The following is a 21,281-nucleotide window of genomic DNA, read 5'->3' as shown; positions in this document are numbered from 1 at the left end:
AGACCCAGCTGCAGCACAGACCCAGGTGCAGCACAGACCCTACCTGGCTGCACAGACCCAGCTGCAGCACAGACCCAGCTGCAGCACAGACCCTACCTGGCTGCATAGACCTAGCTGCAACACTGACCCTACCTGGCCGCACAGACTTAGCTGTAGCACAGACCCTACCTGGCCAGGTATGGACAACAGTTGAGGGAGGATCATACAAAACTTAGCAAAATCTGCCTTCGTGTAATATGAGCGAGGAAATTATCTTATTTACCGTGTGAGAAGAAAGCTCTCGTTTATCATGTTGGAAAACTGCCGACATTTGCCATCTGCGAAACATCGCTTCATTCACCACAGGCAAAGGTTGATTCCTTTCATTCATCAGAATCGAAAACTGCCTTCATTTAAAACGTGCGAAGGCTGCCTTCATTTAAAACAGGCGAAGGCTGCCTTCATGTAAAACATGCAAAGGCTGCCTTCATTTAAAACATGCAAAGGCTGCCTTCATTTAAAACATGCAAAGGCTGCCTTCATTTAAAACATGCAAAGGCTGCCTTCATTTAAAACATGCAAAGGCTGCCTTCATTTAAAACATGCAAAGGCTGCCTTCATTTAAAACATGCAAAGGCTGCCCTTCATTTTAAAACATGCAAAGGCTGCCTTCATTTAAAAACAGGCGAAGGCTGCCTTCATTTAAAACATGCAAAGGCTGCCTTCATTTAAAAACAGGCAAGGCTGCCTTCATTTAAAACAGGCGAAGGCTGCCTTCATTTAAAACATGCAAAGGCTGCCTTCATTTAAAACATGCAAAGGCTGCTTTCATTTAAAACATGCGAAGGCTCCTTCATTTATAACATGCAAAGACTGCCTTCATTTAAAACATGCAAAGGCTGCCTTCATTTAAAACATGCAAAGGCTGCCTTCATTTAAAACAGGCGAAGGCTGCCTTCATTTAAAACAGGCGAAGGCTGCCTTCATTTAAAACATGCAAAGGCTGCCTTCATTTAAAACATGCAAAGGCTGCCTTCACTTAAAACATGCAAAGGCTGCCTTCATTTAAAACATGCAAAGGCTACCTTCATTTAAAACATGCAAAGGCTGCCTTTATTTAAAACATGCGAAGGCTCCTTCATTCAAAACATGCAAAGACTGCCTTCATTTAAAACATGCAAAGGCTGCCTTCATTTAAAACATGCAAAGGCTGCCTTCATTTAAAACATGCAAAGGCTGCCTTCATTTAAAACAGGCGGACGCTGCCTTCATTTAAAACATGCAAAGGCTGCCTTCATTTAAAACATGCAAAGGCTGCCTTCATTTAAAACATGCAAAGGCTGCCTTCATTTAAAATATGCAAAGGCTGCCTTCATTTAAAATATGCAAAGGCTGCCTTCATTTAAAACATGCAAAGGCTGCCTTCATTTAAAACAGGCGGACGCTGCCTTCATTTAAAACATGTAAAGGCTGCCTTCATTTAAAACATGTAAAGGCTGCCTTCATTTAAAATATGCAAAGGCTGCCTTCATTTAAAACATGCAAAGGCTGCCTTCATTTAAAATATGCAAAGGCTGCCTTCATTTAAAACATGCAAAGGCTGCCTTCATTTAAAACATGCGAAGGCTGCCTTCATTTAAAACATGCAAAGGCTGCCTTCATTTAAAACATGGAAAGACTGCCTTCATTTAAAACATGTAAAGGCTGCCTTCATTTAAAACATGCAAAGACTGCCTTCATTTAAAACATGTAAAGGCTGCCTTTATTTGCCGGAGGCCCTTCCCCCCAGAAAAAAAGTATATATATTTCTTTTTCCCACGAACAAGAGAAATGTTGGTTGGATTCCACAAGCTACACTGGCTGCAGATCCTGGGAAAAAAAACGAACGAACAAACAAAGATGAAATAGGAAAACTCACGTTATTTGTTCCGATGCGCATTTCTTATTTTCTGCCGAGAACATTAATACCGCTTAGAGACAGAGGCCTCCCCCTACACACACACACACACACACACACACACACACACACACATACCCGAGATTAACTGTTTTATTTCTATGCGGAGCGCAATTTGAAAGGAAGCGAATAGCGAAGCCCCAGAATGACTGAGAGAGAGAGAGAGAGAGAGAGAGAGAGAGAGAGAGAGAGAGAGAGAGAGAGAGAGAGAGAGAGAGAGAGAGAGAGAGAGAGAGGAGTTACATAGATACACAGACCACACAGCAGACCCAAGGTCCAAAAGCGAGGTGGTCTGGCTTTAACGCTAAGAGGAACACAAGACGCCCTTGTAAGCAGTAGAAGAAAAGGATAGCAAAGCAAAGGCTCTCTTTCCCCACCCCCACACACGCCGGAAGGAAAACGGTAGAAGAAATACCTTGCAGGATTAATGAACCAGAAGGAAAGTTTCATAGGAAGGTCATAAGGTAGAATGAACATGAATATGTCATGCATCCCATCATCACCAGCGACGCCGTGCATCCCTTCACGTTTTGTTATAAAGACAATACTAAGGATAAACTTGAGCTCCACATTATACCATGCCTATATTATTCCTGATGTTGAAGAATGATACAATAATTCTTACTTACCCTCTCAAAGCAGGTGATATGGGTTAATGTTTATATGTTAATGCAACATGGCCAGGGAGACATCAGTGGTTAAGGTAGGTAGATATAGCACTGCGTTATGATGACTGATTAAATGAATTATTCCATACCAGAGAGTGACAAGTGATGACCAAGCGTAATTTTGAAGATACTAAGGATGTTGCTCTGAACAACATTTTCTGGGAGCTTATCCCAAACATCAATAATGTCGTTGGTAAAAGAAAAATATTTCGTTCAGTCCACATTAACTCGGTGACCTCGGAGTTTTAATCCATTCCTCTCGTCGGTAATGTTGGTGCTACTGTAAAGAAACGTTCAATATCGACGTTGTTGTATCATTTAAGTATTTTGAAACATTCTATCAATTTGCCCCGGGAGGCGCTTCGTGCTTAGGGAGAACAAGTTTAATTCTCGCAGTCTCTCCTCATATGGTTTGTTACACAAGGAGGGAATCAATTTAGTTGTTCATCGCAGCACTGCTTCCAATTTAAGAATGTTCTTACTTAAGTGGGGGTCCAAAACTGCACTACATATTCGAGGTGTGGTCTAACTAGACTTAGGTATAGTGGCAATACCACATCCTTGCTCTTGTACGTATAGTTTATGTTTATAAATTTGTTTTCCTGGCAGCTTCATTACATTGCTGGGAGAATCTAAAGTTATTGGAGACAATGACAACTAGATCTCTCACAGTTGGGCTGTCCTTTATCTTGTGAATCATCTGTTCATAATCATTTTTGTTTAGGTTTCCTTCTTGTAACAGCTGACATTAATTGACGTTAAATGGCACTTGTCATTTACTTGACCATTTAGCTATTTCATCTACATCCTTTTGTACTCTTAGCCTACCTTCTTGAGATAATATAGCACTGCCAATGTTCTCCAACACGGGTATTAGTCACTAAGAACTCCTGGGATGCAAGAACTAATTCAAGTATATCAGCTTCCCTCGTCGGCTCGGTGACGGTCTGGTTGAGAAAAGTGTCTTCGTGAAAGTTGTTTAAGTCTAGCAGGTTCACTGTGTGCACCTGAGATAGTTGGCTAGATGATTCCTGGGGAAAAAAATTCCCCAAGAATGATGGCGTCTTTATCCTGTATTGCTCGTTGTAAACTCTCGTGTATTGATAGTGTCAATATCTGCTGGCTGACCAGGGCGAGTATAGACGACGTATATATGTACACCATGGAAGATTCTGTGTTGATGTGGTCACACCCAAGTGTTCATCCTCACCACATGTTGTAACCTGAATTTCGACGGCGTTCCTTTTGCTCCTCCTCGACCGATAGAGAGAGAGAGAGAGAGAGAGAGAGAGAGAGAGAGAGAGAGAGAGAGAGAGAGAGAGAGATGCATACGTAGCGAGCAATACCGAGGCACAGACAGAAAATAAAAGATACAAAAAAAATGAGAGATAGCAGTGGTGCTGTGTATAAGACTGGCTATTAAGCAAACAAAGAAGGCTGATGGGGAGAGAGAGAGAGAGAGAGAGAGAGAGAGAGAGAGAGAGAGAGGAGAGAGAGAGAGAGAGAGAGAGAGAGAGAGAGAAGAAGAGAGAAGAGAGAGAGAGAGAGAGAGAGAGAGAGAGAGAGAGAGAGGAGAGAGAGAAGAGAAAAGAGAGAGAAGAGAGAGAGAGAGAGAGAGAGAGAGAGAGAGAGAGAGAGAGAGAGAGAGAGAGAGAGAGAGAGAGAGAGACGTTGCGTGTAGCGGTCTTTTGACATCCACAGTGCAGGTTGACGGCGGCCCTGGTGCGCTTGCGGTCACGCACGCACAGCTGGTAACGACTGACAGGTACCAACTCATCGTCTCCACGTACCACTACAGATGAATGTCGTCTCATAGATCCCAAGAATGATTGTGGGTATACAGGAGGAGAGAAACCCCGATCTACAGCCACAAGGATGGCGTACTAATACACAAAGGGAACCCGACCTCCTCAGACATTCCACGCATCTGGTGAGAGAGAGTCTATATGACGCATCTCATATCAGATGTGAAGTCGTATCCAATACTATCCTCAAGTCATGATCAGTATCCTAAGTTTTCTTTTTTTCCACTTATTTTAGAAGGAGAAAATATCATCCAGATAGGAGCCTATTATCAACAGCATCCTTATCGGGTATGACAAATATATCTGACGATTTCTGTGTAAATAAGTTCGTTCTAACATCACGCGACGTTTGCATATCTCACACAATGGCACAATGATGAGTGAGGGAGAGAATCCTCAATCAAATATAGTTCAGTAATCTACTGGAAACAAATTATCGAAGGATGGAAATGTCTTGCATAAATCATTGTGGAAGGCTGTCTGGCCCACTACCCTGAAGACTCTTCATACATTATTCATTGTAGCCAAAAAAAAAAGGGGGAAAAAATATTGAATAGATGAAAGACGCTCCTGAGATTTGAAAAACATGGATATCCAATCTTGGGGAAATGGTGCATTGGATGATTTGAAATAGAAATGGTGCGAAAATGAATTATATAGGAGGCAAACACGAGGTGTGTGAGAGCGATCCTCTTCGATATGTAAATGATTTACAGGGTCAGGAGTCACTCGAAGGGGGAATCTCAAGTGATCATGTAAATGATTTACAGGGTCAGGAGACACCAGCTGGTGATCATGTAAATCTACCAGTCATGTCGGCAGACCTCAGTCCCTGGCGTTGTGTTGACGGATCAGTGTTCGGGTGTCCCACACAGGGGATAATTGTGACTTCGTAACCCGATATGGCTGCCTCATCAACATTGTTAATATAGGAAACTACACTGCTATATAAATTCTGACCACCCTGAATGGTACTAGGAGGTATGTACACGTCTCCCAACACCTGTCATGCAAATTTCTTGACACGTATTCAGCCAGACGGACCCGCGAGGCGTTTAAGAACAGGCCTCACCATCTGAGGTACACGAGCGATGCATTTTGAAAACGTGTGTGTCATCGTTAACTTGACAAAAAGGAAAGTTTTTAAGTGTTTTTTTTTTTTATTATTCGTTCAGAAGAGACAAGTTGAGGTCATAGTGAGAGCGGCTGTGACCTGAGACAGTATACGATGGTAGGATCCACCTGTCGAAGTTCACCTCTGGACCACATCGGTAACGATCCTCGAGCACGACGGCACGACCCTTCACGACAATGTTACGACCCTTGAGCACGACCACACGACCCTTGGATATGAGGATACAACCCTTCCAGAGGGTGGCGTGGCCTTTTAACCTTACCCGTTTGAGGGACGAGTCAAAAGGCCGGGCCCGTGAACCTAAGGACCATACCATCGTGCACTACAGTCCCTGGCGTTGTGGCCCATGGGGTCGTACCGTCGTGCTCAAGGGTCGTGCCCCACCGTCATAACTCTCTACTGAGCCCGATCATTCACACTCCAGCAAACTGTGGCACGCGCTCACCTGCCTGCTGGTGTGAGAAGGTAGTAATGATAAAGAAGATGGGAGGTCGAGAGCAGCCAAGGGGCGTGACCAACCTCTCTACCGCCTCTCTGATGACGTCAAGACTGTCAGACAATTGCCCGCTCAGCTTAGGACGGACGGGAAGTCAGAGCGGCGGAAGAACCCAACGGTTACAAACGTCTCCCACCTGTCATATCTGACACGGACGGGAGGACGTGCCAAGACCGTGGTGTCATATCTGACACGGACGGGTGGACGTGCCAAGACCATGGTGTCATATCTGACACGGACGGGAGGAAGTGCCAAGACCATGGTGTCATATCTGACACGGACGGGAGGACGCGCCAAGACCGTGGTGTCATATCTGACACGGACGGGAGGACGTGCCAAGACCGTGGTGTCATATCTGACACGGACGGGAGGACGTGCCAAGACCATGGTGTCATATCTGACACGGACGGGAGGACGTGCCAAGACCGTGGTGTCATATCTGACACGGACGGGAGGACGTGCCAAGACCATGGTGTCATATCTGACACGGATGGGAGGACGTGCCAAGACCATGGTGTCATATCTGACACGGACGGGAGGACGTGCCAAGACCATGGTGTCATATCTGATACGGACAAGAGGACGTGCCAAGACTGTGGTATCATATCTGACACGGACGGGAGGACGTGCCAAGACCGTGGTGTCATATCTGACACGGACGGGAGGACGTGCCAAGACCGTGGTGTCATATCTGACACGGACAAGAGGACGTGCCAAGACCGTGGTGTCATATCTGACACGGACGGGAGGACGTGCCAAGACCGTGGTGTCATATCTGACACGGACGGGAGGACGTGCCAAGACCATGGTGTCATATCTGACACGGACGGGAGGACGTGCCAAGACCGTGGTGTCATATCTGACACGGACAAGAGGACGTGCCAAGACTGTGGTATCATATCTGACACGGACGGGAGGACGTGCCAAGACCGTGGTGTCATATCTGACACGGACGGGAGGACGTGCCAAGACCATGGTGTCATATCTGACACGGACGGGAGGACGTGCCAAGACCGTGGTGTCATATCTGACACGGACAAGAGGACGTGCCAAGACTGTGGTATCATATCTGACACGGACGGGAGGACGTGCCAAGACCGTGGTGTCATATCTGACACGGACGGGAGGACGTGCCAAGACCATGGTGTCATATCTGACACGGACGGGAGGACGTGCCAAGACCGTGGTGTCATATCTGACACGGACGGGAGGACGTGCCAAGACCATGGTGTCATATCTGACACGGACGGAGGACGTGCCAAGACCATGGTGTCATATCTGACACGGACGGGAGGACAGTGCCAAGACCATGGTGTCATATCTGACACGGACGGAGGGACGCTGCCAAGACCGTGGTGTCATATCTGACACGGACGGGAGGACGTGCCAAGACCGTGGTGTCATATCTGACAGGGACGGGAGGACGTGCCAAGACCATGGTGTCATATCTGACACGGACGGGAGGACGTGCCAAGACCGTGGTGTCATATCTGACACGGACGGGAGGACGTGCCAAGACCATGGTGTCATATCTGACACGGATGGGAGGACGTGCCAAGACCATGGTGTCATATCTGACACGGACGGGAGGACGTGCCAAGACCATGGTGTCATATCTGAACGGACAAGAGGACGTGCCAAGACTGTGGTATCATATCTGACACGGACGGGAGGACGTGCCAAGACCGTGGTGTCATATCTGACACGGACGGGAGGACGTGCCAAGACCGTGGTGTCATATCTGACACGGACGGGAGGACGAGCCAAGACCATGGTGTCATATCTGACACGGACGGGAGGACGTGCCAAGACCATGGTGTCATATCTGACACGGACGGGAGGACGTGCCAAGACCATGGTGTCATATCTGACACGGACGGGAGGAAGTGCCAAGACCGTAGTGTCAAGAAAGAATTAAGACATTTGACTGACGATATGTGGGATCTACGATTCCCAGGACGGTGACTGGTGTGTGTGTGTGTGTGTGTGTGTGGTGTGAGAGAGTGTGGGCAGGATATGGTGTTGGGAGAGAGTGTGGGCAGGATATGGTGTTGGGAGAGAGTGTGGGCAGGATATGGTGTTGGGAGAGAGTGTGGGCAGGATATGGTGTTGGGAGAGAGTGTGGGCAGGATATGGTGTTGGGAGAGAGTGTGGGCAGGATATGGTGTTGGGAGAGAGTGTGGGCAGGATATGGTGTTGGGAGAGAGTGTGGGCAGGATATGGTGTTGGGAGAGAGTGTGGGCAGGATATGGTGTTGGGAGAGAGTGTGGGCAGGATATGGTGTTGGGAGAGAGTGTGGGCAGGATATGGTGTTGGGAGAGAGTGTGGGCAGGATATGGTGTTGGGAGAGAGTGTGGGCAGGATATGGTGTTGGGAGAGAGTGTGGGCAGGATATGGTGTTGGGAGAGAGTGTGGGCAGGATATGGTGTTGGGAGAGAGTGTGGGCAGGATATGGTGTTGGGAGAGAGTGTGGGCAGGATATGGTGTTGGGAGAGAGTGTGGGCAGGATATGGTGTTGGGAGAGAGTGTGGGCAGGATATGGTGTTGGGAGAGAGTGTGGGCAGGATATGGTGTTGGGAGAGAGTGTGGGCAGGATATGGTGTTGGGAGAGAGTGTGGGCAGGATATGGTGTTGGGAGAGAGTGTGGGCAGGATATGGTGTTGGGAGAGAGTGTGGGCAGGATATGGTGTTGGGAGAGAGTGTGGGCAGGATATGGTGTTGGGAGAGAGTGTGGGCAGGATATGGTGTTGGGAGAGAGTGTGGGCAGGATATGGTGTTGGGAGAGAGTGTGGGCAGGATATGGTGTTGGGAGAGAGTGTGGGCAGGATATGGTGTTGGGAGAGAGTGTGGGCAGGATATGGTGTTGGGAGAGAGTGTGGGCAGGATATGGTGTTGGGAGAGAGTGTGGGCAGGATATGGTGTTGGGAGAGAGTGTGGGCAGGATATGGTGTTGGGAGAGAGTGTGGGCAGGATATGGTGTTGGGAGAGAGTGTGGGCAGGATATGGTGTTGGGAGAGAGTGTGGGCAGGATATGGTGTTGGGAGAGAGTGTGGGCAGGATATGGTGTTGGGAGAGAGTGTGGGCAGGATATGGTGTTGGGAGAGAGTGTGGGCAGGATATGGTGTTGGGAGAGAGTGTGGGCAGGATATGGTGTTGGGAGAGAGTGTGGGCAGGATATGGTGTTGGGAGAGAGTGTGGGCAGGATATGGTGTTGGGAGAGAGTGTGGGCAGGATATGGTGTTGGGAGAGAGTGTGGGCAGGATATGGTGTTGGGAGAGAGTGTGGGCAGGATATGGTGTTGGGAGAGAGTGTGGGCAGGATATGGTGTTGGGAGAGAGTGTGGGCAGGATATGGTGTTGGGAGAGAGTGTGGGCAGGATATGGTGTTGGGAGAGAGTGTGGGCAGGATATGGTGTTGGGAGAGAGTGTGGGCAGGATATGGTGTTGGGAGAGAGTGTGGGCAGGATATGGTGTTGGGAGAGAGTGTGGGCAGGATATGGTGTTGGGAGAGAGTGTGGGCAGGATATGGTGTTGGGAGAGAGTGTGGGCAGGATATGGTGTTGGGAGAGAGTGTGGGCAGGATATGGTGTTGGGAGAGAGTGTGGGCAGGATATGGTGTTGGGAGAGAGTGTGGGCAGGATATGGTGTTGGGAGAGAGTGTGGGCAGGATATGGTGTTGGGAGAGAGTGTGGGCAGGATATGGTGTTGGGAGAGAGTGTGGGCAGGATATGGTGTTGGGAGAGAGTGTGGGCAGGATATGGTGTTGGGAGAGAGTGTGGGCAGGATATGGTGTTGGGAGAGAGTGTGGGCAGGATATGGTGTTGGGAGAGAGTGTGGGCAGGATATGGTGTTGGGAGAGAGTGTGGGCAGGATATGGTGTTGGGAGAGAGTGTGGGCAGGATATGGTGTTGGGAGAGAGTGTGGGCAGGATATGGTGTTGGGAGAGAGTGTGGGCAGGATATGGTGTTGGGAGAGAGTGTGGGCAGGATATGGTGTTGGGAGAGAGTGTGGGCAGGATATGGTGTTGGGAGAGAGTGTGGGCAGGATATGGTGTTGGGAGAGAGTGTGGGCAGGATATGGTGTTGGGAGAGAGTGTGGGCAGGATATGGTGTTGGGAGAGAGTGTGGGCAGGATATGGTGTTGGGAGAGAGTGTGGGCAGGATATGGTGTTGGGAGAGAGTGTGGGCAGGATATGGTGTTGGGAGAGAGTGTGGGCAGGATATGGTGTTGGGAGAGAGTGTGGGCAGGATATGGTGTTGGGAGAGAGTGTGGGCAGGATATGGTGTTGGGAGAGAGTGTGGGCAGGATATGGTGTTGGGAGAGAGTGTGGGCAGGATATGGTGTTGGGAGAGAGTGTGGGCAGGATATGGTGTTGGGAGAGAGTGTGGGCAGGATATGGTGTTGGGAGAGAGTGTGGGCAGGATATGGTGTTGGGAGAGAGTGTGGGCAGGATATGGTGTTGGGAGAGAGTGTGGGCAGGATATGGTGTTGGGAGAGAGTGTGGGCAGGATATGGTGTTGGGAGAGAGTGTGGGCAGGATATGGTGTTGGGAGAGAGTGTGGGCAGGATATGGTGTTGGGAGAGAGTGTGGGCAGGATATGGTGTTGGGAGAGAGTGTGGGCAGGATATGGTGTTGGGAGAGAGTGTGGGCAGGATATGGTGTTGGGAGAGAGTGTGGGCAGGATATGGTGTTGGGAGAGAGTGTGGGCAGGATATGGTGTTGGGAGAGAGTGTGGGCAGGATATGGTGTTGGGAGAGAGTGTGGGCAGGATATGGTGTTGGGAGAGAGTGTGGGCAGGATATGGTGTTGGGAGAGAGTGTGGGCAGGATATGGTGTTGGGAGAGAGTGTGGGCAGGATATGGTGTTGGGAGAGAGTGTGGGCAGGATATGGTGTTGGGAGAGAGTGTGGGCAGGATATGGTGTTGGGAGAGAGTGTGGGCAGGATATGGTGTTGGGAGAGAGTGTGGGCAGGATATGGTGTTGGGAGAGAGTGTGGGCAGGATATGGTGTTGGGAGAGAGTGTGGGCAGGATATGGTGTTGGGAGAGAGTGTGGGCAGGATATGGTGTTGGGAGAGAGTGTGGGCAGGATATGGTGTTGGGAGAGAGTGTGGGCAGGATATGGTGTTGGGAGAGAGTGTGGGCAGGATATGGTGTTGGGAGAGAGTGTGGGCAGGATATGGTGTTGGGAGAGAGTGTGGGCAGGATATGGTGTTGGGAGAGAGTGTGGGCAGGATATGGTGTTGGGAGAGAGTGTGGGCAGGATATGGTGTTGGGAGAGAGTGTGGGCAGGATATGGTGTTGGGAGAGAGTGTGGGCAGGATATGGTGTTGGGAGAGAGTGTGGGCAGGATATGGTGTTGGGAGAGAGTGTGGGCAGGATATGGTGTTGGGAGAGAGTGTGGGCAGGATATGGTGTTGGGAGAGAGTGTGGGCAGGATATGGTGTTGGGAGAGAGTGTGGGCAGGATATGGTGTTGGGAGAGAGTGTGGGCAGGATATGGTGTTGGGAGAGAGTGTGGGCAGGATATGGTGTTGGGAGAGAGTGTGGGCAGGATATGGTGTTGGGAGAGAGTGTGGGCAGGATATGGTGTTGGGAGAGAGTGTGGGCAGGATATGGTGTTGGGAGAGAGTGTGGGCAGGATATGGTGTTGGGAGAGAGTGTGGGCAGGATATGGTGTTGGGAGAGAGTGTGGGCAGGATATGGTGTTGGGAGAGAGTGTGGGCAGGATATGGTGTTGGGAGAGAGTGTGGGCAGGATATGGTGTTGGGAGAGAGTGTGGGCAGGATATGGTGTTGGGAGAGAGTGTGGGCAGGATATGGTGTTGGGAGAGAGTGTGGGCAGGATATGGTGTTGGGAGAGAGTGTGGGCAGGATATGGTGTTGGGAGAGAGTGTGGGCAGGATATGGTGTTGGGAGAGAGTGTGGGCAGGATATGGTGTTGGGAGAGAGTGTGGGCAGGATATGGTGTTGGGAGAGAGTGTGGGCAGGATATGGTGTTGGGAGAGAGTGTGGGCAGGATATGGTGTTGGGAGAGAGTGTGGGCAGGATATGGTGTTGGGAGAGAGTGTGGGCAGGATATGGTGTTGGGAGAGAGTGTGGGCAGGATATGGTGTTGGGAGAGAGTGTGGGCAGGATATGGTGTTGGGAGAGAGTGTGGGCAGGATATGGTGTTGGGAGAGAGTGTGGGCAGGATATGGTGTTGGGAGAGAGTGTGGGCAGGATATGGTGTTGGGAGAGAGTGTGGGCAGGATATGGTGTTGGGAGAGAGTGTGGGCAGGATATGGTGTTGGGAGAGAGTGTGGGCAGGATATGGTGTTGGGAGAGAGTGTGGGCAGGATATGGTGTTGGGAGAGAGTGTGGGCAGGATATGGTGTTGGGAGAGAGTGTGGGCAGGATATGGTGTTGGGAGAGAGTGTGGGCAGGATATGGTGTTGGGAGAGAGTGTGGGCAGGATATGGTGTTGGGAGAGAGTGTGGGCAGGATATGGTGTTGGGAGAGAGTGTGGGCAGGATATGGTGTTGGGAGAGAGTGTGGGCAGGATATGGTGTTGGGAGAGAGTGTGGGCAGGATATGGTGTTGGGAGAGAGTGTGGGCAGGATATGGTGTTGGGAGAGAGTGTGGGCAGGATATGGTGTTGGGAGAGAGTGTGGGCAGGATATGGTGTTGGGAGAGAGTGTGGGCAGGATATGGTGTTGGGAGAGAGTGTGGGCAGGGTATGGTGTTGGGAGAGAGTGTGGGCAGGGTATGGTGTTGGGAGAGAGTGTGGGCAGGATATGGTGTTGGGAGAGAGTGTGGGCGGGGATTATGGTGTTGGGAGAGAGTGTGGGCAGGATATGGTGTTGGAGAGAGTTGTGGGCAGGATATGGTGTTGGTAGAGAGTGTGGGCAGATATGGATTGGAGGAGTGGGGCAGGTTGGTTGGAGAGAGTGTGGGCAGGATATGGTGTTGGTAGAGAGTGTGGGCAGGATATGGTGTTGGGGTAGAGAGTGTGGCAGGATATGGTGTTGGTAGAGAGTTGTGGGCAGGATATGGTGTTGGAGGAGTGTGGGCAGGGTATGGTGTTGGGAGAGAGTGTGGGCAGGATATGGTGTTGGGAGAGAGTGTGGGCAGGGTATGGTGTTGGGAGAGAGTGTGGGCAGGATATGGTGGTGGAAGAGAGTGTGGGCAGGATATGGTGTTGGTAGAGAGTGTGGGCAGGATATGGTGTTGGAAGAGAGTGTGGGCAGGATATGGTGTTGGTAGAGAGTGTGGGCAGGATATGGTGTTGGGAGAGAGTGTGGGCAGGATATGGTGTTGGTAGAGAGTGTGGGCAGGATATGGTGTTGGGAGAGAGTGTGGGCAGGGTATGGTGTTGGGAGAGAGTGTGGGCAGGATATGGTGTTGGGAGAGAGTGTGGGCAGGGTATGGTGTTGGGAGAGAGTGTGGGCAGGATATGGTGGTGGAAGAGAGTGTGGGCAGGATATGGTGTTGGTAGAGAGTGTGGGCAGGGTATGGTTTTGGGGAGAGATTTGTGGGCAGGATATGTGTGGAGAGAGTGTGGGCAGGATATGGTGTTGGTAGAGAGTGTGGGCAGGATATGGTGGTGGAAGAGAGTGTGGGCAGGATATGGTGTTGGTAGAGAGTGTGGGCAGGATATGGTGTTGGTAGAGAGTGTGGGCAGGATATGGTGGTGGAAGAGAGTGTGGGCAGGGTATGGTGTTGGTAGAGAGTGTGGGCAGGGTATGGTGTTGGGAGAGAGTGTGGGCAGGATATGGTGGTGGAGAGAGTGTGGGCAGGATATGGTGTTGGTAGAGAGTGTGGGCAGGATATGGTGTTGGTAGAGAGTGTGGGCAGGATATGGTGTTGGTAGAGAGTGTGGGCAGGATATGGTGGGATAAGCAATATCAGTGACATTCTCCTCTCTATCCATTTCATCAAAGACCTGAGAGCAAAGGTGACTTCCCCTAAAACACCGTAATCAATTCCGCTGAGATGATAGCTTAATTTACTGAGCAATTTAGAAGGTGCGGTCCCTCATGATGTGTTTTCCCTTATTTCCTCCTCCCGTCCATGATCAGGTCACTTTAGAGAGAAATATATGATCATAGTTTTCCTGTGTTTTCCCATCCATTATGTTCCCGACTCAAGGCTAACTGTTTCACATCATTCATGTTGGAGTCTGTAGGCCAAGGGAACGGACCTACCCTGATATAAATGTGACCCATGGCAGACAAAGAGAGAGAGAGAGATGCATAGAAAACGCGACTAAAGATAAGGAGGAGAGAAGTCCCAGGAGCCACCGTCCACAGGGGGCACCCTCTACCCCAGCAGCGCCCAGGAAGTTAGCCTCGTTCAACCATTCGGGGCTACAGATTTATAAGCATAATGATGTGTGTTTATCTTCGTAAGGCGCGCGCGCGCGCGCGCGTGTGTGTGTGTGTGTGTGTGTGTGTGTGTGTGGTGTAGGACAGCTGAGGAGGAGGAGGCGTGCATGGTCTTGGTTGTAGTGGTGGTGGTGTGTGATGCTGGTGGTATCTTGGGCGGTGTCCGGAGTGCAGGCAGACCACCAGCGAGCCTCATCCTGCCAGAATGTTGTCAGTGTCTTGTTGTTGTGGGAGGATGGAAGGGGGAGAGGAGAGGGAGGTGCGAGGATACGCTGTTATACCAGGTGAGGACGAGGACGGACGAGGAGGAGCTGTGTCTGCCTGGTTCGTTAGGGAATAGTCTGGATAGGAGGAGAGGAGGAGGAGGAGGAGGAGGAGAGGAGGAGGAGCAGCAGCAGCAGGAGTAGGAGTACGAGGAGGAGTAGGAGTAGAGGAGGAGGGGGAGGAGGAGGAGGAGGAGGAGGAGCAGGAGGAGCAGGGAGGAGGAGGAGGAGGAGGAGGAGGAGGAGGAGGAGGAGGAGGAGGAGGAGGAGCAGGAGTAGGAGTACGAGGAGGAGTAGGAGTAGGAGGAGAGGGAGGAGTAGGAGTAGGAGGAGGGGGTTATTTGCTGTTGTTGCTGAGACTCGGGTGTTGAGGCGAGATTATATGGGGAATACTTTTTTTTGTCGTTCTGTTGTGCACAGGTTGGAGGTCTGTGGTCGCTGGGCACCGAGTGACCGCTCAGCACGCTCTGCTCTGTCTGGTTTGTGTGTATGTTGGCTTCAAAAGAGTGTGGAGGAGCAGGGAGGTGAGGCGTGCATTAGAGTGGAGTGGATGATCTGTGCATGTCCAGGATACGCACGCCTGACGTCACAACAACACGTGCCGACCTCAATTCGTCACCTTGATTTCCTTCCATTACCGACACTTCCCGCTAATTACCTTCCATTTTATCATTCACTTGTGTGTGTGTGTGTGTGTGTGGGGTGTGTGGTGTGTGTGGTGTGTGTGGCGTGTGTTGTGTATGTGTGTGTGTGTGTGTGTGTGTGTGTGTGTGTGTGTGTGTGTGCGTGGGGTGTGTGGTGTGTGTGTGTGTGCGTGTGTGTGTAGTGTGTTGTATGTGTGTGTGTGTGTGTGTGTGTGTGTGTGGTGTGTGTTTGTGTGTGTGTGTGTGTGGGGTGTATGTTTGTATGTATGTGTGTTTTGGTGTGTGTGTATGTTTGTATGTAGTTTTGTGGTGGTGTGTGTGTGTGTGTGTGTGTGTGTGTGTAGTCCGTGTGGTGTGTGTGTGTGTGTGTGTATGTTGTGTAGTCCGTGTGTGGTGTGTGTGTGTGTGTGTAGTCCGTGTGTGGTGTGTGTGTGTAGTCCGTGGTGTGTGTGTGTGTGTGTAGTTGTGTGGTGTGGGGTGTGTGCGTGTGTGTGTGTATGTCTGTATGTGTGTTGTGGGTGTGGTGTGTGTGTGGTGTGTGTGTGTGTGTGTGTGTTGTGTTGTGTGTGTGTGTAGTCCTTGGTGTGTGTGTGTAGTCCGTGTGTTGTGTTGTAGTCCGTGTGTGTGTGTGTGTAGTCCGTGTGTGTAGTCCGTGTGTGGGTGTGTGTGTGTGTGTGTGTAGTCCGTTGGGGTGTGTGTGTGTAGTCCGTGTGTTGTGTTGTGTGTGTGTGTGTGTGTGTGTGTGTGTGTGTGTGTGTGTGTGTGTGTGGTGTGTGTGTGTGTGTGTGTGTGTGTGTGTGTGAGTCGTGTGTGTGTGTGTGTGTGTGTGTGTGTGTAGTCCGTGTGTGTGTGTGTGTAGTCCGTGTGTGTGTGTGTGTGTGTGTGTGTGTGTGTGTGTGTGTGTGTGTGTGGTGTGTGTGTGTGTGTGTGTGTGTGTGTGTGTGTGTGTGTGTGTGTGTGTGTGTTGTGTGTGGTGTGTGTGTGTGTGTGTATGTGTGTGTGTGTGTGTGTGTGTGTGTGTGTGTGTGTGTGTGTGTGTACCAGATCAGCTTTCATCAAATCTTCGCTCATTTACATATAATGCCACAGGAATCATTTCCAATTTGGTTGTGCTAAATTCGCCGCGCCTGCCTGCCTACATGTGTCGGGCCACCAGCGACGCATCCCACACCTCGGCCCTGGTGGATGTCACGCACGTCATTGTTTCGTCTCATTTCATTCCTTATCGTCTCAAATGTAGAAATAAGATTCGTTCTATCAGACGCCTCAGTATTCGGTCATGCTTCAGTTTGATTCACTCATGTCTGCTTCATCTTCCTTGTTTCCTCTGTTTTTCGATCGTTTTCAATCGCCTGCGTCCGCGAGTCTCACCGGCAAGCACACTGGACGGAGCTACTGAGTCCACTGATACAGAAACTGAGTGAAACTTTGTAACGTAAAGCCATGATTGAGTGAAACTACGTGGCGCGGTGCTGAAACTGAGTGACACTATGTAGCGCGGTGCTAAAATTGAAACTACGCAGCGCGGTGCTGAAATTGAGTAAAACTATGTAGTGCTGTACTGAAACTGAGTGAAACTATGTAGTGTGCTGAAACTGAGTGAAACTATGCAGCGCGGTGTTGAAACCAACTGAGTGACACTACGTAGTGCGGTGCTGAAATTGAGTAAAACTATGTAGTGCTGTGCTGAAACTGATTGAAACTATGTAGTGCGGTGCTGAAACTAAGTAAACCTACGTAGTGCAGTACTGATACTGAAAACTATGTAGTGTTGTGCTGAAACTGAGTGAAATTATGTCATGGTGCTGAAACTGAGTGAAACTGTTTAATGTAAATAAGAAACAAAGACACTGTGTAACATGAAGCAGAACTGGGGGAAATTGCGTACCACGAGGAAGAAACTGAGTGAAACTATTGTAAATAAGTGAAACTAATGCTGAGCAGAAACTGGGTGAAACTGTGTAATGTGAAGCAGAAACTGGGTGAAACTGTTTGATGTAAATAAGAGTGAAGCTGTTTAGCGTGAAGAAACTGAGTGAAACTGTGTAATGTGAAGGAGAAACCGGATGAAACTGTGTAAAGCAGAAAACTGAGTGAAACTGTGTAATGTGAAGGAGAAACCGGATGAAATTGTGTAAAGCAGAAAACTGAGTGAAACTGTGTAATGTGAAGGATAAACCGGATGAAACTATAAAGCAGAAAACTGAGTGAAACTGTGTAATGTGAAGGAGAAACTGTGTAAAGCAGAAAACTGAGTGAAACTGTAATATGAAGCAAAAACTGAGTGAAACTGTATTGTGATGGGGGGAAAAAACGATTGAAATTGTGTAATGTGAAGCAAAAACTGAAACTGCAATGTGAAGCAAAAACTGAGTGAAACCGTAATGTGAAGCAAAATTTGATAGAAACCAAGTTTTGTGACGCAGGAGCAGAGTTAAATCAAGTGGAGACTGAGAGACATGGAGCAATATTGAGCGTCACTTGAAAATCAAGCGGAAGTAAAAAGGCATCGGTCAGAAACTGACGCAAATATATTTAAGAGGAAGCGAGGACATTACACAAGATGAAACACAAAAAGTAATTCAAAGATAACTCCAGTGGTGATGAATTAAGGTAATTCAAAGATAACTCCAGTAGTGATGAATTAAGGTACTTCAAAGATAACTCCAGTGGTGATGAATTAAGGTAATTCGAAGATAACTCCAGCGGTGATGAATTAAGGTAATTCGAAGATGACTCCAGTGGTGATGAATTAAGGTAATTCAAAGATAACTACGGCGGTGACGAAGTAAGGTAATTCAAAGATAACTACAGCTGTGATGAATTAAGGTAATTCAGATCTACTTAGCGCCGCTGTGGCTCCACTACATCTGTTGATGTGACCTGCGTGCTGACCAGCCATACTAAGTACTTAATGGCATAAGTGCATTTTCTTTTCATTCAATTTTCTTCAATTCTTTCTTCTTCTTCTTATTCATTCGCTCACATTCTATATGCCTTCCACTTATATGGTTTCTAATCTAGCGTATTTCTCCTGACTTACGTCATCACTGTTATGTTTCACTCAATATCTACTGGTGAAGTGATGAATCAGTGTCACATACAACACTGGACCAAGCAGAGCAAACATCACAGTGTACTAAGGTCTGATTAAGGAAAGAATGATCCAGACCTCTCTCTCTCTCTCTCTCTATATATTATATATATATATATATATATATATAATTATATATATAATTATATTTATATATATATATATTATATATTTCTTTTTCTTTCACACTATTCGCCATTTCCCACGTTAGCAAGTAGCGATAAGAACAGAGGACTGGACCTTTGAGGGAAATATCCTCACTGGCCCCTTCTCTGTTCATTTCTTTGGAAAATTAAAAAAAAAACTGAGAGGGGAGGATTTCCAGCCCCCGCTCCCTTCCCTTCTAGTCGCCTTTTACGACCGCAGGAATCTGGAAGTATTCTTTCTCCCTATCCCCAGGAAAATATATTATAATATATTTATATATATATCTATATATATATATATATATATATATATAATACGATAAAGTGTTATATGAACGCGCACCTTCATAGAACATACAAAGCTCAACACCAAGGATCGAACCTGGGACCCCTTCATATAACTCCGCGTTGTACAGTCAGGTTCGGTAAAACGCTATCACTGGCTAGTGTTCTGTTCGGAAACAACGATAGCCCCGTTGCTCACCATTGTGGAGCGAAGGGTATCGATACTTAGTATTTCGAATAGTTGTTTCCTATTATACAGTCCCTTAGCCTAGCGGTTAGCATGCCTGCCTCTTGCACAAGGTGGTCCCAGGTTCGATCCTGGCTTGTTGAGCTTTGTATGATTATTTATATATATATATATATATATATATATATATATATATATATACACACAAATATAAAGCGTGCACGTGGGAGCTGGTGTCTCCCTATGGAAGCTACTGGAAGTACTGGATGGCATAAACTCGGTGTTACGATAAAGGCGGCAGATATCAATTCCACTTATCATCCAAACTAGTTGGTCGAGTCTGGCTGACCGACACTCAAGACACCATCACCTTGTGGACTCCACACACATTCCACAACCCCCGAACTAAACCACCACGACAAAACCACCACCACAATAAACCACGCCAAATTACTGATCCTGAACTAAGTTTCCCGAGACTTAGTTGTAAACTTTCCACAACAACTGGTGTGCTCCAGGATCGTGGAACTCCGGCTTACTCCTGCTGTCAGGCCCTGGTAGTCACCATCTCTTGGGTGCCTGGAATAACGTGGGGAAGGAGGCGCCAGCGACGAGAACTTGGTCGACGTCTTCCAGCGGTGGATGATCACCGTGTCTCTCGGTCACTGAACGGCACATCATCGTCTTCCTACGTGTCCCCTAATAGTCCATCAACCTCCTCTTCTCTCTCCTCCTCCTCCTCCTCCTCTTCTTTCTTCTTCTTCCCTCATTCCTCCTCCTCTTCCTTCTTCTTCCTTCTCTTCCTCCTCCTTCTCCTCCGTCTTCATCCCCTTATCACCACACGACCTCAACTTTACCAATAGCCCATCGAGGATGATCCTCACACTCTCACAGCTTCTCCAGCCTCTTTACTGAGTGATATTAAAACTTGAGGAAGAACTTTAGATGGGAAGAATGAACTTTTGCCCAGACGTGACTGAATGTGGGCTCCAGGTGTTGCCTCCAGCTGAGGAACTCCCTCCTGCCTCACGAGACACGAGTAACCTCACCCGTCACTCACCTCAGCACCGGAGGCTAGGGAACTCCTTCCTGTGTGTGTGTGTGTGTGTGTGTGTGTGTGTGTGTGTGTCTGTCTCTATGCAGATAAAATCACAGAAGAAATAAGACTGGAGCGGCGAGATCTTTCGTTGATTATATCTTCAGGCAACAGACAGAAAGGTAAGGTAACGACTAATATATACATATATATATATATATTATATATATATATATATATATATATATATATATATATATATTATATACAGGAGGAACCCAGGTCAGGGTGGAGTTAATAAAGCAATACTGACATGGCAGGTCATAACAGGTCGACCGGGTAGGATGATATCAGACAAGTGACTGACACTAAGCAGAAATCTTTTACATACCACATCTGATATTACTGGATGGTAGTGAAAGTGGCTACAGAATATAGTTATATACTGATCATGTTTTAGAACTCATGCAAGAGTCTATTACGTTTCTCTCTACAGGAGATCTAACCCGAGCGATGTGACCAGCACAGTTCCGGTCTGTGTGACCATCCTCCATAGTCGTATGTTACAATCAGGCACTATTTTCTTGCCCGCTCCTAACACTGTATCTATGCTGGTCGACTCTGGCTGGTGGTTGAGCTTTTTCCTGCTTGACCGAAGTAATATATTCCAGAGTCTCTACAAATAATCTTATATAATATACACACCACACAGAAGCATGTCTTTAGGGTTGTTCTTTATTTAGGCTAGATTTTATGGTATGGTTGTACGAAAAAGCTATCAAATTCACTTGTTTTTAATCTGCAACATTATCATGAATATCGTCAAGGAAGAACCTAGTACTTGATTAGATTATCTTTCTGTCTAATCTGTGGAGGTGTAAATTTCTTCTTTACTATGTCACGACATTTGTTCAAAATGTGCAAAGGGTGTTGAATTTTATTACTTATATTTTCCTACATTACTGAGCTCTTGGTCTATTAATTCTGGTTAGTGTTGAAGTTTATTACTTATATTTCTTATATTACTGAGCTCTTGGTCTATCAATTCTGGGTAGTGTTGAAGTTTATTACTTATATTTCCTACATTACTGAGCTCTTGATCTATTAATTCTGGGTCTACAATCTTGTAATCTCTGAGGTATATGGATGTAAATACTTATTTCTTAACATATATGTGATGGTGTGAATATTACTGATATAAGTACATATATTTGTTGGATTCCT

This window comes from Panulirus ornatus, chromosome 19, assembly GCF_036320965.1.
Source record: "Panulirus ornatus isolate Po-2019 chromosome 19, ASM3632096v1, whole genome shotgun sequence".
Classification (NCBI taxonomy): Eukaryota; Metazoa; Arthropoda; class Malacostraca; order Decapoda; family Palinuridae; genus Panulirus; species Panulirus ornatus.
The sequence above is the reverse complement of the archived record's forward strand: the minus strand, read 5'-3'. Positions refer to the sequence as shown.